This window comes from Myotis myotis, unplaced genomic scaffold (genome assembly GCF_014108235.1).
Source record: "Myotis myotis isolate mMyoMyo1 unplaced genomic scaffold, mMyoMyo1.p scaffold_m19_p_3, whole genome shotgun sequence".
NCBI lineage: Eukaryota > Metazoa > Chordata > Mammalia > Chiroptera > Vespertilionidae > Myotis > Myotis myotis.
In genome coordinates this window covers 37,406,321-37,422,405 of record NW_023416335.1, presented here as the reverse complement: position 1 = coordinate 37,422,405, position 16,085 = coordinate 37,406,321, and the positions used below count along the sequence as shown (strand labels likewise).

General features: G+C 45.0%; 1 protein-coding gene across 1 annotated transcript in view; it reads left to right on the top strand.

Moving 5' to 3' along the window:
• CLYBL (citramalyl-CoA lyase) overlaps positions 1-5,738 on the top strand; it is a 240,574-nt gene extending 234,836 nt beyond the window's left edge. Inside the window, exon 9 of the mRNA XM_036300735.1 lies at positions 5,385-5,738. The gene's annotated coding sequence lies outside the window, so the exon portion shown is untranslated. The remainder of the gene's footprint in view (positions 1-5,384) is intronic.
• Positions 5,739-16,085: the final 10,347 nt, after the last annotated feature.

The window sequence follows — 16,085 nt, the reverse complement described above, 5'->3', positions numbered from 1 at the left end:
CTGGCCATGTAAACTTTAAGGAGCAAACTTAAACAGTAAGTTTCCATGACTATGTTTTGTGCCACATGAATTGTCAGACAGTTGACTGAGTCCTCCCAGGTGACATGCTTTCTGATTTTGTACACATTCACATCCCCGACTGACCACAGAAGAGTGGAATGGCCCTAGTCTTGAAATGTTTCACAATTAATTTTTAAAATAAGGTACATGTGCATGGATGGCAGCCTTCCTATAAATTTCACTTAAAAATTTGACCAGCATGTGTCATGACCAATATTCTACGAATTTATTTTTCCTACATATCTTTAAACTATATAGGCAGAAGGTAATATTTGCCCCAGTGTCATCTAAAGAACTCAAAAACACTTGGACCACAAAGCTTCACACTGTACAGTTTTTATTTAAAAAGGAGGCAAGGGCCCTAGCTGGTTTTGCTCAGTGGTTAGAGTGTTGGCCTGGGGACTGAAGGGTCCCAGGTTCGATTCCGGTCAAGGGCACATGCCCAGGTTTCGGGTTCAATCCCCAGTAATGGGCGTGCAGGAGGCAGCCGATTATGATTCCCTCTCATCATATCTCTCTCCCCGCTCTTCCTTCCTCTCTGAAATCAATAAAAAAATATATATATATTATTTTATTTTTAAATATATTTTATTGATTTTTTACAGAGAGGAAGGGAGAGAGATAGAGAGTTAGAAACATCGATGAGAGAAACATCAATCAGCTGCCTCCTGCACATCTCCCACTGGGGATGTGCCCGCAACCCAGGTACATGCCCTTGACCGGAATCGAACCTGGGACCTTTCAGTCCACAAGCCGACGCTCCATCCACTGAGCCAAACCGGTTTCGGCAAAAATATATATTTTTTAAAAAAGATCAAATATATGGTGATGGAAGATTTGACTTCAGTGACTTTCTATGATACCTCATCTGTATATTGGGTGACAATGATGAGGTATCATAGAATTGTACAGTTGAAACCTACAGAATCTTATTAACAATTCACCCCAATAAACTTAATTTTTAAGTAATGGAAGCAAAGGGATGTCAGTCAGATAACAACTCATCCGCGTGAGTCCCCCAGTCCCAGGAGGCAGAGTGAGCTTAGCCTCATCTCCAATGGCTTCAAGAGAGGCCACGCTGAGCAAGGGCTCCTTCGGGTGAGAAACCTCCGCTGGGGGCACAGCGGGCCTTTGAGCCATTTTTGTAAATACACCCTCAGTCTGCCTCAGCAAGGACAGCGCCTCCCGCACCTTCCCTGCTCCCCCTAATCTGCCTACTTCTCCCCTCTCCCCATTAGGGATGGCTGCTTGCAGGTCACCCCGGAAAGAGAGCTCCAGTCCTTGTGACGTGAGGACCTGGTCCTCTCGGGCCAGAACCTCCTGAGAGATCCGGGAAGCTTTGATCTCAGTGATCTGCCTTGGGCTAAAAGACCTCGGGTTGGCCACTCCTAGGGGATCCTAAGAAGGCCAGGACCTGAGATCACAGATGCAATTTTTTTTTTCTCTTTAACCAAGGGACTAAGATGCAATGATTAAAGCTGTAGTTACTATCAGATGGTAGGTTACCCCATATGTTGGACCTACATAGAATACATTCACTCATTTGCTCCTCCAGCAGATACTTATTGAGTTTCTATTAAGTGCCTGTAGTAAGTGATGTCGCTGTGAGTTTTTATCTCTTTATCCTCCCCTTCCTCTCTCTCTAAGAGGGTAACCCTGGAGGTGCCCCAAGACCCCAATTCCAGTAGCTCCAGCAAAAGTGAAAGCAGGATGGACAGTTAAGGACTTTCTTATTCTGGCTCTTCCTCTCCCCCAATTCTTTTCTAATTATTCATCATTAACTTTTACAATAAACATGCAAATTAACCAAGAATCTAGCTCCATGTCTGAGACCAAAAAAAGGAACAAAAAGGAAGAAATCTAAAAGTAGTTTAGAGCTTGATTCTCATGCAGCCATAAACGTTTACAAAAAGTTTTTAAAACATTTTAATGGCGCCCTAGCTATTTTGGCTCAGAGGATAGAGCATCAGCCTGCAGAATCAAGGGTCCCGGGTTCGATTCCAGTCAAGGGCACATGCCCGGGTTGTGGGCTCGATCCCCAGTGTGGGGTGTGCAGGGGGCAGCGGATTAATGATTCTCTCTCATCTCCCTACCTCTCTGAAATCAATAAAAATATATATTAAAAAAAATTTTAATGGCAAGGAGAACTGCTAAAACGAGTAATGCAAGCTTTTTGGCCATCAAATTTATTAATCATTTTTTGACAGCCAGTGGCAGTGTGACCAGTGCAATCTCAAAAAATATTTGACAAAGTGTATCAACAGATTTAGTGTCATTTTCTTGTACCTTTTAAAAAATATAGAGGTTTTTATTGATTTTTAGAGAGAGGGGGGAGGGAGAGGCATGGAGAAAGAGAAATGTCGATGATCTCTGCTGGTGATCGAGCCGACAGTCGCTGCTGGTGACCTCTTGGTTTCTGGGTTGACACTCAACCACTGGGCCACACCAGCCGGGCTGCTTTCCTTGTACCTTTTAAATCTAGATCTAGGCATTTATTCTAAGGAAATTCTGTGATCCTAAATATAGAAAAAGCCTCATTCGCAAACGCTACTTAATTGGCAGTTGCATCAATTAAATTAGAGAGGTAGATTTAGTAAACCATGGGAAATTTACTTGATGGAACATTAGGCAGTCATTAAAGTTGGTGTTTCTTAAGAAATTACATTTAATATAAAATTAAGTTCAAAAACAGTCAGCAAACTGCATTTGCAGAGTCTGGAGCAAGGCTGCCTTATCTGCTGAGTAACCTTGGGTGAGTTACTAGCCTCCCTGTGCCTCAGTTCTATTATCTGTGAAATGAGGTAATAAGAGTACCTATCTCATAAAATTGTTGGGAATTGAATGAGTTAATATGTATAAAGAACAGTCCCTGACACAGAGTAGGCCCCTGACAAAATGTTAGTTGCTATTATTATTATAATGTGATTACAAAGATGTTTAAAAGAATAACAGCCCGGCCAGGGTGGATCAGTAGTTGAACACCAACCCAGGAACCAAGAGGTTGCTGGTTCAGTTCCCAGTCAGGGCACATGCCCAGGTTCCAGGCTCAATCTCCAGTAGGGGGAAGCAGGAAGCAGGAAGCAGTTGATCAATGATGTTCCTCTCTCATTGATATTTCTATCTCTCCTTCTCCCTTTCTCTCTCTAAAAATCAATAAAAAATTTTTCTTTATTTTAATATATTTTATTGATTTTTTACAGAGCGGAAGGGAGAGGGATAGAGAGTCAGAAACATCGATGAGAGAGAAACATGATCAGCTGCCTCTTGCACACCTCCCACTGGGGATGTGCCTGCAACCAAGGCACATGCCCTTGACCGGAATTGAAACCGAGACCCTTGAGTCCGCAGGCTGACGCTCTATCCACTGAGCCAAACCGGTCAGGGCCTTTTATTTTTTTAAGAAATAACATCAGCCTGGCTGATGGCTCAGTTACTTAGAGCATCATCTGGTGCACTGAAGGGTCAAAGGTTCAATTCTCGGTTGGGGCACTTCCCCAGATTGCAGGTTTGATCCTGGTCAGTGCATGTACTAGAGGTAACTTATCCATGTTTCTCTCACATTGATGTCTCTCTCTCTCTCTCTCTCTCTCTCTCTCTCTCTCTCTCTCTCTCTCTCCCCCCCCCCTTCATTAGGACAAAAACAGAAGAGGGGAGGGAGAGAGGGAGAGAGGGAGGGAGGGAGAGAGGAAGGAAGGAAGGAAGGAAGGAAGGAAGGGCTCTAGCTGGCTTGGCTCAGTGGATAGAGCGTAAGCCTGCGAACTGAAGGGTCCCAGGTTCGATTCCAGCCAAGGGCACATGCCTGGGTTGCAGGCTTTATCCCCAGGGGAGGATATGCTGGTGGCAGCCAATCAATGATTCTCTCTCATCATTGATGTTTCTATCTCTCTTTTCCTCTCTGAAATCGATATATTTTTTTAAAAAAGAAAAGAAAAAGAAAGAAAGAAAGCATCAGACGAAAATATGTCAAAAAGATAGCAATCACTGTGTTTGGATGACAAGACTACAAGTGATTTTTTTTCCTTTTACATGTTTGTATTTCCAAAATTTTCATTAAATATATGTCAAATTTTAAAAAAAATCAGGATGGAGCTAATTACAAATAGAAATCTGTTAAAACTCTGCTTCTGATCATTCTATGATTAATTATACCTAGAAGACCTGACTAGAGGGGCCCCAGCAGGTAGTTTCCATATGAGCTCACACTTCCTGCTGCCAGGACTGGGCACAGGCTGCCCGGGGCTCCTTCTGACATGGGCCAGGTCACTTCTCCTCACGGGGGGCGGGGGCAGGCTCTGGCTCAGCTGTGCTGGGCAGTGGAAAACACCCAGGATGCACCAGAAAGTGACCTGAGTTCCGGTCCCACTCTGCCACCCGCTCCCTGTGGGTTGTAGGTTCTTGAAAAGAGCCGTTTCCCTCTCTGTAAGGAGGGCTCTCGGATGTTAGCAGCCTCCGGGAATCAGAAAAGCAGTCGAGGGGAATTTTGAGATACTGCCTCAGTGGTCAGGGAAAAATTCTTGAAAAATACTCCACTCCAGCTGTCCAATCTCAGAATTCCTTCTTCCAGGGCGGAGGGCCCGGCTGCTCTGTTTACACACCTGGGCCTGGTGCGAAGGGCGGCTGGGGGGAGGGTGGCTCCCTGGCCATTTGTGGAATCATTCCTGCTCTACAGGCAAGGCTTCAAAGAAATACCAGAAGCCAAGTGTACGCTCTGTCACCACTTAATAATGCTTGACGCTTTTCATATCACAAAAGAGGATGGAACCGCCCTACCTCGCATGGGGAGCCCGATGCTCTCCCATCAGCTCTGTACCGAAAGCGCTTTCTCTTAACTTTAGATAAGCGATTTGACTAATATGGGCAACCAATGCCTTTGGTAAGTAAAATAGGAATAAAATAGGTGTTTGCATCTTTATTTCATCATACAGTATAAGGAGGGAATGAATAGTCTGGTATTATTTTTGTACAATAGACATGTGAAATTTAAAGAATGTCAGCATCGTTTTTCTGTATCTATTTTTGTGAAGTTGGAATTCAACCACAGAGGCTGAGAGTTTATTTACTCTGTTCATTCCTGACATCTAGCGTGGTGCTTGCCCTTAAAAAATGTTCGTTGAATGAGTCAGTTAATGAATTAATGAACACATGAGAGATGTTCTTCTCTGTGTTGTGTTAAATGCTGGGGATTCAGGAACATGTGATTCAGCGTCCACTCCGAGAAGCTCACTCAAGTGGTGGAGCCAGACACACACCTAGAAAAATGACTCAAATACAAACGCGATTGATTCCTAAAATCGTGCCATTAACAGTCGGTATTCATGTTTCAGCTCTTCCTGTGTCAGAGCAAAGCATCATCCTTTCCTTCAGAGCTCATCGTCTGGCCTGGGAAACAAACATGAAGCATGGATAGCACCAAATCACATGAAAAGCAGCACAGAACGATGGACACGACGGAGAGGAAGCTCATGTGACTTAATCCTGTGGGTTCCAGCATCCGGCTGCTCAAGTTCACAAAGCTGTCTGGCCTTGGACAAGTTGCCTACCCTCTCTGGGTTTCACTGTTCCACTTGTAAACTAGGGTTTCTATGAAGAGCAAATGAGTCCATACCCCATAAAGCACTCAGGATAGTGCCAAACCCATACTCAGTCCCAAACACAAATCTCCGTGAAGTAAAGAAATCTTCCCTCTGCTCTCTGGATTTTAAGATCTCGTTAAGCACTCCCTGGCTTTCCCTTTGTGCACGCCTGATTCTTCTTCCCAGATAGGACTTGTGACTAAATGCAACTCCAAAGCTGTGGACTCTGGTTAATAAGGGAGAAAGAGGTTAGATTCCTATCTGTTTGTGGAACATAATGAGCAACTGGCCAGAAGAAAAAAATTCTCAAAGCCTAGAGACACCTAAACGAGGATGGCAATTCCATTCTAACAGCCACTGCTTCCCCACCTGGTTCAAGACAGACATTGCTAATCATCTTCAGTATCTTTTCTAACTGCGTCTAAATTAAGACTCAGAACGACGTTCCAAACAGGGCCAGGCAGTGACTGCTAACCAGCGCCTGTGGGTGTCTCTGGCCTAAACCTTACCTTCTGGCCCTCAGGTTTGATTTTCCCAGGCCCCTGCTGCCAGAGCTGCCTGTGACTGCCCTCCTCCCAGGACTGGAGCCCCGCTCCCCAAATGCCCTCCAGCCCCCACTCCTGGGAGAGCATGGTGGAGCGGCTTTTACTAGTACTTTGCCCTCCTGTGTGGGTCCATGGCCACTGGCTAACTCTGTGACCTCAGCTATGCAAGTCACTGAACACTCTCTGAGCCTCCAATTCCTCCTAGGTAGGCGGGGCCCCCCTCTTGGATTGTTGTGGGTTAAATGGGACATGTGACTGGACCGTGTGGAGTAGGCCCTCGATAAATGGGAGATGGCATTGTTACTAAGCCCAGCTCTGCCTTCCCCCCAGCCAGGCACAGTGCCCCCATGAATGCTCCCCCGGGGGCCTGCCATAACATACAACAGGGCTGGGTTGCTCCTGTTTACATCACTGCTGCCCCCCTCAATATTAACTGTCCATATTAATTCAAGGTCACCTGAGCTCAGACACATGGGAAGAGGTGAAGGCCAGCAGGGGTGGGAAGGTGAGGGGTGGGGAGTGAAGGGGTCCCCAGGTGCATGTGGGGGCTCCACCACAGATCCTATTGGGAAACCACGGGAAGGGACATTGGAGGGGGCGTTTTACTCCCGTAGCAGAGAGATGCCTTCGGGCATGGCCCAGGGGTGAGACCAGGTGGGCAGGACCCTCCTGTCTGCCTCCCTCAGCTCCTCTTAGCTCAGGGCAGACTTACCTCTCTTTCAGGAGCCACTCTCATTACCTCCTCCCAACTGGACCTCCGCATGCACATCTCAAATATGAGTTCCTGTCCACGCTTCAATGGAAAGTTGTTCCCTGAGGTTAGCCTTGGCCTTCTCCCTCTGCCTCAGCATGCCCCCTCCTCCCTGTCCACGCCCCCCTGACTCTACCTCTCCTCTCTGTCGCTGGCCCTGTGACTCAGTCTCCTCCCTCTGACTCGGTCTTGGCCTCCTCTTACCAAGTACAGTATGTGCATGATATCCCCTTACCATCACACAGAGGAGTAAGTCCTACTTCCCCCAACCAGAGAAAGCAGCCTTGCCCCCTCTGGACCCAGCCCATACCCAAGTACAGCCCATTAGTCAGGGGCTGGCACCTCTCAGTTATCCATGGGACGGCCTGTGACCCTCCTCTCCTCCCGGTACCCCCCACTCTTTCTGGGCCCAGTCTGCGAGTCAGTTCCTCCAAACCCAGAGTTCTTCAATGTCAACGGCGCCACTGTAGGCTTCTGTCCCAGAGTTTCCAATGAGCCCGGGCGGAAAGCTGCCTCACCAGGGAGCAGATCTGGGCGGAGAGCACGGTGCAGCCCCGCTCTCAGCATTCAAATCTCGGCCAATTTAACGTCTACATTAAAAATGGATCTGTGTGCAATGCAGCCACTTCCTTTAATTGCTCCAAATAAATATCCTGCGTAATTTTAAGCCATATTTTACCAGGAAGTGCTTAGGGGCATTGTTTGCTGAGCAAGGCGTTACAGAAATTGAAACTCCTTTTGCTTAGAGCCGAGTCCAGAAAGTTCATGCAGTGAGAAATATTTCTCACTGCGCACAACTGTGAATTGTATATAAAATTAAATTTTCTGCTTGAAATCTGCATTGTTGGACCTCCCGCTGGTTGCCACCATTTTGCTGAAATAAGATACTATTTGTGGTAATGGCAGCGAGGGAAACCTGTTATCATTGATTGTAAACTGGCTTCGCTCCTACGGCTTAAAAATCTGGAGAGCTTTATTGTGCAAACATTGCATTTTCCGTACAAATATTACCGAGCAAAGCTTCACTACTGATTCATCAGCCAGGGTGCAAGCGGGTTTATAAAGCGACCCCAACAGCCCTAAGTCTCCTGCACACCCACCACTGGGCAGCAGTTAGGGGCACCAAGAGGTGGATGGTGGCAGCAGGAGAATGAGACGAGGGCGGACACAATCGGCTGCTGTTTTTTAATTTTAAAAATCTTTTTCTTCACCAGGGCGTTATTATTTGAAAGAGAAAGGAAAAGATGAGGCCTAGGAAGGGTTCAAATTTCAGGGCCCTCCTGCCCCAGGAAGCCGGCAGCTTTGCCTTTTAAGGATTTACACCATCCCCACCCCCAGTCCCTCTCCCACACCACCGTCCTCCAAGCCCCAGCTCTGACAATCAGCCTTGTGAAAATCAGCTACAACTCGAGACAGCATTACTGATAGAGGGTTCCGACTTAATAACTTCGGTTGACAAACGCAGAATCTGAAACCCAAAAAATATGAAGATTTATTTTTTCCTAAGAAGATGCGTACTCAGAATTAGAACCCCAGGGCTGGCTTTTCATCTTTCATTTCCCCAGCTTTCAGTTTACAGGTGAACACTCTCCGAAAGTCAACATCAGCCAGGCGCACATAAATATTGTTTATTGCCTTCTAACCATTAGAATAGATTGTCCCTGTCTTTTATTTTGTAAATCATTTTGTTGCTTGGGTAATACAAAATAGCTTTGACTTACAAAGAAAGGTGGGGAGGGGAAAAGGAAGATTTAGCAAAATGATTGACCCATAGCAGTATAGCTCATGTTTTGACAAATAAAAATGAAGCCAAAATGAACCAATTTCTTAAGGAACAAGCTAGTCTGATTACAGTGAATCTCACCAAATCTTTTCTAGAAAAGAGCACTAAGGTTACAGCAAAGCCAGTGCTGGAGTAGAGTAAACTCAGCCACTTCCTCTGAGGCAGCAAACGCAGAGGAAGTGGGCTGAAGTGGATGGGCACTCAAAGACCTGAAGTTCAAAGGCAGGGACCACCTGGAAGGCACCGAGGGAAATGGGTGCGATCTCACACACCACTGGCGTTCAGAGTGTCCGTTAGCAGCTTCTTTGTTCAAAAAGCCATTCCTAGGTATTCATATGCATTCACCTAAGCTGGGCTCACCTGTGGAGAAAATACCCAGGGATACAAACAGGAAGTGCCCGGTGGGGTTCCTCACACAATCCCCAATGTATTACCTTGCCTGAAGAATAGAGTTTGGAGAAACTACTGTTTCAATTGCATAACTATTAAATGAATTAAAATCTATGAATTAGCTGTCTTGGAAAATTACTCTACTGGCTTTCCTTTCTCTCTCTTAACTTCTCTTATATTTTCTAGTCTTCCATAGTCTTCACAAATCTAACTAGTCCTAACCTGAGCTTCTACATGGTCATAGGGTGGGTGGACAAAAACAACCTGTTTTCCTGCTGTTTTTTTTCTTACTTACCATCCATCTATATGCCCTCTATTTGAAAACCAATGATAAAATCAGCTGCAATGTTTCACTCATTCATTCAATAATACCTCTTGACTTTACTAGGTGCTAAGTGCTAGTCTATTAATCCTCTTTCATTCAAGAGTTCTGCCAGCCCTTGGAATACTTCAGAAGTCTCAGCTTTGAACTAACATGTGAAGATCCCGGAAGAACCTACAAAAGGAACTTGCAACTGATGGTGCCTCCTTCTCTCAACTTCACTTTCCTCCTTTGTCTCACTTCCCGCCTCCTTCCAGGTAACCAAGCAACCCCGTTCCCCATGGGGCTCTGCTGCACAAGGGTTTCCTTCTCGTGGCTCCATTAGCTCCTCTAGTCTTGACCAAAGATGGAATGCTTGACCTTCCCATGCCTCTGCCCAAACCTTGCCCACATTCTTTTTATTTATTTACTTATTTTATTGACTTTTTAGAGAGAGAGGAAGGGAGAAGGGAGAGAGAGAAACATCGACATCTATCAGCTGCCTCAATGCCCAATCAAGTGAGCCATACCGGTCACAGCCTTTGTCCACGTTTTTGCTCTAGGCTTCCATTGATTTCTTTAAATAGGCACCAATTATTTGTTTCTATATGAAAAAATCCTCAGCAATATTTCACTCACTTACCACAGCTTGCATCAAGAAGACATGATGCCTGTCCCTGTATAGGGCACAAAAAGGCAATGACAGGAAGACACATCTAAAAATAATTCAAGATTGAATAAGCTGTCTGAACCAACCACACCCTGCTTATGAATCCTGGCAAGCACAGCCAGGGAGTGGGCAAAGTCTGACAATAGGGCAAGAGGGGAAGAGCTGGGGTAAGGAGGAGCTCCAGGGAGCAGAGGTATTGTCACCACTTACCAACACCACCAAGGCCCTCATGCCCAGGCATATACTGAAGAACTAGACAGTAAGGCCCTGCCCCTATTTGGGGGTACTGGTGGATGCCCCTAAAAGGGATGAGGATCTCAGGCTCCATCTCAAGATAGAGTTAGGAATCTGCAATGCTGATGGTTGGCCATCGCTTAGTTCTCTTCCCAATTGGTTCCCCAAAGAGAAAGGCCTACCCGCATCTCTCCATGAGCTTACTCTTCCCCATCACCAATCATAGAGGCTCCAGGTTCGTCGGGCAGATAGCCCTGGGGGTATCACTCTCCTCCTCAGCCAGATGGGGAGGTGAAATCCCACCATTTACCAATGAGAAGAGGATCCAATGGGTCAAGCATGGCAGGCCCATCTCCCTTCTTCCCTCTCCATTCCCTTCCCTCTCCATCTCCACCTTCAGGTATGGAGTGTCATCTTTCTACTTCCTTCTACTTCTTATCCCCTTCCTGAGTTCTAGCTATTTCTTTTTCTTTTTTTAAATATATATTTTATTGATTTTTTTTTTTTTTTTTTTTTTTTTTTTACAGAGAGGAAGGGAGAGGGATAGAGAGTTAGAAACTCTCATCGATGAGAGGAAACATCGATGTGCAGCTGCCTCCTGCACACCCTCTACTGGGGATGTGCCTGCAACCCAGGTACATGCCCTTCACCTAATTGAACCTGGGACCCTTCAGTCCGCAGGCTGACGCTCTATCCACTGAGCCAAACCGGTTAGGGCGAGTTCTAAGTCTTTCTTTTGGGTTGGCTGACACCAGAGGGCAACATAATCTCACCTGCCTGTCAATTCTTTCCTTTCATCAACCAGTAGAGGGAAGAGCTTGAGAGAACCTATAAGAACTAGGAGGTATGTGGAAATTGTTTTGAAATATGGAATAAGCTAGTGCAATAGAACAGCTCTCTCTAAAGCATCCCTTGCCAAGGCATTCTGTTCCCGTTGGTAAATAATCTGTTACAAAACTGTTTAAATGCGCATTAACTCACCAGAGCACGACACTGGCAAAATTTCCCTCCAGGCTGTGTTTTGCAAAGACACAACTTTCATGTGATGTGAGACCTGAGATTAAACTAACAGAAGTCAAACATTATTCAAGGTAACACTGATGCTCCATCCCTTTACTCGCCTTTTAGTCTCTTTCAGATCTGGTTTTTATTTTGTTTCAGAAGTTGTTGGTAAGGCATTTACTAGGAGCCATGAATGTGTTGTTTTTGAGCACCTGGCATCGTAGCACTCAGGTGCTTGAAGAGTACAGATGGGCTTATTTGGGCAAGTGAAGCTGAGTCTATCAGAATAAAAGACTGGGAACCAAGGAGCAGCGCCCTGGGGGGCAAAATGCCCAAGCAGCCCCGGGTCAAACTTGGAAGTCCACGTGAGGGCATCCCTCACACTCCCTTCCTATTCCTCCATGCCTACTGAGAAAATTAAAGAAGGTTCCATTTGAAAAGACTTTGAAAGAAATGGATTCAGAAATTAAAATTGTGCCACTGATCTAACTGACCATTTACCAGTTAACCACCGGCCACGTTAACATTACTACCTTTTAAAAGTAGACAACGTGGAGCTGAGCAATCTGTTCAACCTCTGCAAAGTTCTCAACTGTTCGAATCTAATTTCCTGGCCTGGGTATTTTCTGCTTAGTGTCCCCAGCTTTCAAGCCGCTTCCAAAGCCAGAACTTTATGGAAAGGTCTTTAAAACCCCAAAGAGTCCGTAATTCTATCCTTTAGATGAATTTTTTAAATCTGCTTTGCTGAATTCATCCATATGACTTTGCCTTTATTTATTCATCAATGCCTTTTCCTTGATGAATTATCTAAACTTCTAAAGCAAGACTTGAGCATTCCCATAAATCCCTTGAAATTGTGAGCAAAATCCTATGTGTATTACATAACGGCCTTTCTGGGGAGAGGGGCCCATAACTTTCATCAGATGCTAAAAGGGTTCCGGGACCTCCATCTTGTGGCTGTGTAGTCATGATGTTCACTAGACAGAGTTCCCCCGATCCCTGCGAAAGAACGGGTTATCCGTGTGCCTGAGCCACTGATCTGCTCAGCTCTTGGGTGGCTGAGCAGGGCCAAGAATGGCTACAGCTTCCAAGCTGGTCATCTCCTGCCAAGAGCTGCCCAGTTGCCATGAAAATATTATTATTTTCTCTGTGCCACAGTGGAGAAAAGGTTGGAGGCACTGCAGTAAGCTTTTCACTTTTATCCCACCCCCATCTTTGCTCTCTCCATCTCTTCCCTCACCTCCACAGCCTTCGTTCTCCAGAGAGAAGCAGGGCATTGATTTGGCCACCTACGCACTGCATGTACTTGGCCAGGAAAGAAAGTGGGGTGGTTGTCGCCCCTTCCTAAGAATGTTCCCTGGACCCACAGCCTTGGAGTTTGCCTTGGTGGCGGCAAGACTGGTAATGAGAGAGCTCATTTCCCCGCTTCCTGGGCTATTCCTTTGGCTAATCCCATACACCTGCCCCCTTCCCTCTAGTAGCTCTCCCCTTTCTGTGTGTCTAGAAGACTGTCTATGCCAGTTCCCTAAATGGCTCCCAGCTTCATTGCAAATGTTCTTCAAAAGCACTTTTATGCAAAGATTCTTCCCAACAAAGAAAGACATTAAAATCTGCCACAGAACCCACGTATAACCAAATTCAAACTCAGACATAACCAACGGGCAGGCAAATTCCATGACTCCTGGCTAACAGGAGCACCCCAGAAATAGTGTGAGCTTCCAAGTCCTTCCCAGCCTGACCCCCCAAACACAAGAAAAGTCACAAGTCCCCAAAGAAGTCTTTTAAAAACAACCTGCCGCCACCTCTAGCTCTAAAGTAAATAAGTAGTTCTTGGGCTATTTCTGACTGCAGCTTCCCTCTCTGGGTGCTCCTCGCCAGCAAGCGCCGCAGGCAGCCGCACAGAGCCTCGCGGAAGGACATTTATGCCAAGAAGAGCTACTGCCTTCTTAATGAAACTGACAGCCAGACTCAGCTCAGGATTACTATACTTGAAGGGGATAATCCCTGGAAAATCCCTTAAGAAAGCAGGCATATCACTTTTCTATGTGTTTTAGAAATAGGGGGAAATATTTGGATAAATGCCTGAAAATCACTAGCTGTCATTTTAAAACCTTTTTTTTTCCAGCCAATATCTAGAGTTCCAAAAAATTATGTCGTAGAGTCCCTAAAATAAAAAATAGAGAGAGAATATTACATTTTCTTTTTACAGTAAAATAACCTGTAGATTCATAACATGCAAACAAATTTAAATCTTGTTTTTAAAATATTTGCTGAATTGGCAGACATTGAAATGCTACACTCCCATCTGAGGCCATTCTAACAGCGGACTTCTTAGTTATTTGAATGGGGAGGTGAGTGTATTTGGGGGCTGAATACATACAGTAGAGATTTGCAGAATTATTATAAATCAATGAAACATTAAGCACCGCCCTAAACCAATCTCCTATTCAAAACACATACAGTGGAGGTCATGCTGTTTGATCTTGGTTTGAATATCCAGATCTCAGCTCTCAAGGGCCTGAAAAAAATTCTGTAATTCTAATGATTAACAATATTTCTTATTTTGTCTTATTTTGAATTTATTTATTTAATTTTTATTTATTGATTATTTTTTTTTTTTAGAGACAGGGAGACATGTTGTTTATGTTTTCTATTTATTTTAATGACCAAAGTTTGAACCATAGTGCAAGTTTCCCTCTCCTTTTGCATTTCTTGTGTACTCAGGTTTAAAGTATAATGTTTTAAAATCTTTTCACTAGCCTTCTGATCAATTGAATAGCTAAAGCTGCTTTGATATATACACTGAGTGGCCAGATTATTATGACCACCTGACGTTTGTAGGCAAATTAGCTACAATTTTGCCCTGAAGTTGCTAGAGGGCCAGACCATTATAAATAGGGAAGCAGGTTGTTTACCACGACAGTAGAAGTGATTTTTTTCTGAAGATATGGGTAAACAACGTGATTTAACAGCCTTTGAACGTGGGATGGATATATATATAGTGAGTGGCCAGATTATGACCATCTGACATTTGTAGGCAAATTAGCCGCACACTGCATCGTATGAGATATGGAAGCCGAAGGCCTGTTCGAACACCTTTGCTGTCTGCAGTTACCAAGATAAAACGTCTTCAATTCGCACAGGAACACAAGGATTGGACAATCGAGCATTGGAAAAAAGTCATGTGGTCCGATGAATCAAGTTTCCAGTTGCATCATACAGATGGCAGAGTGAGAATTTGGCAGACACAGCATGAAAGCATGCACCCCACATGCATGAGTGCAACACTTCAAGCTGGTGGGGGCAGTGTTATGGTTTGGGGCATGTTTTCCTGGCATGATTTGGGCCCTTTAATTCGTGTGGAACAATGTCTGAATAGCACAACATACCCAAGTATCGTTGCTGATCAAGTTCATCCTATCATGTTGATGGCGTATCCCAATGGAGATGGCTTCTTCCAACAAGACAATGCGCCATGCCACGGTGCTCGTATTGTGCAGCAGTGGTTTCAAGAAAATGAGGGAGACTTTACCTTGCTTAGGTGGCCCCCACAATCACCAGATCTCAATCCAATTGAGCATTTGTGGGACAAAGTTAAAAGAGCCATCAGGCAGCTGGTTCCACAACCATCAAATCTCACAGAACTGGACAGTGCTATTCATCAGGCCTGGTCTCAGATTCCTCGCATCACCTTTCAACATCTCGTGGAGTCAATGCCAAGAAGAATCGCCGCAGTATTAAAGGCAAAAGGTGGCCCAACGAAGTACTAATGGGGTGGTCATAATAATCTGGCCACTCAGTATATATATATATATATAGCCATCCCACGTTCAAAGGCTGTTAAATCTCGTTGTTTACCCATATCTTCAGAAAAAAATCACTTCTACTGTCGTGGTAAACAACCTGCTTCCCTATTTATAGTGGTCTGGCCCTCTAGCAGCTTCAGCGTGAAATTGTAGCTAATTTGCCTACAAATGTGAGGTGGTCATAATAATCTGGCCACTCAGTTTACTTCTGTTGTTTGACCATCTCTAAGTAAACAAGAAGTGCTTTTTACTTGATGCTAACCTAATATGTTTTTCACAGGGTTTTCAAAGCCTCATGAGCATCAATTTGCAAATCCCCGAACAGCCCGGTGAGGAAGAAGCCATAAACTGTGAGTAACAAACTGGGGCAGCAGAGAGGAAGCAGCAGTGAGGCAAGCCATAAAAAGTGAGTAAAGCAACTGCAATAGCACGAGATCCAGCATAATGTTCTGCCTGAACCCCAGCTGATGGCCTTTCATTTTCCAATACTGTCTCTCTCACAACATAAATGCACAATAGGAAAATGGAATAATTCCATATGTAATGGAAATTGAGTAATTCCATCTATAGAATAGCACGGTGTGTTCCTGGATTCTGGCAGGTTCCAAACGCAATTATGTCATGCTGTACCTGAGTGGAGTGAGCTTTCCTGACCCACCAAGACCCAGCTGCTCCTTCGTGCCCCCGTTGGTGCCTGCATGACCTGCATTTCAGTACCCATCACACTGAAACTGTCCACGTCATTGGCTTCCACATTTTTGTCCCAGGCCACACAACAGACTGGAGTGCTGCCTCTGCCACCTGTATCGCCATCAACTGCCATAGCCCCTCTGCTCATAAATGTGGAAAGAACAATCACTTGGATTCTCCAGAATCCTTGTTTTATTCTTTCAGTCCCACCCAGCACATTTAGCCTGCAGCTAGCTACCTTCTAGAACAGTGGTTCTCAACCTTCTGGCCCTTCAATACA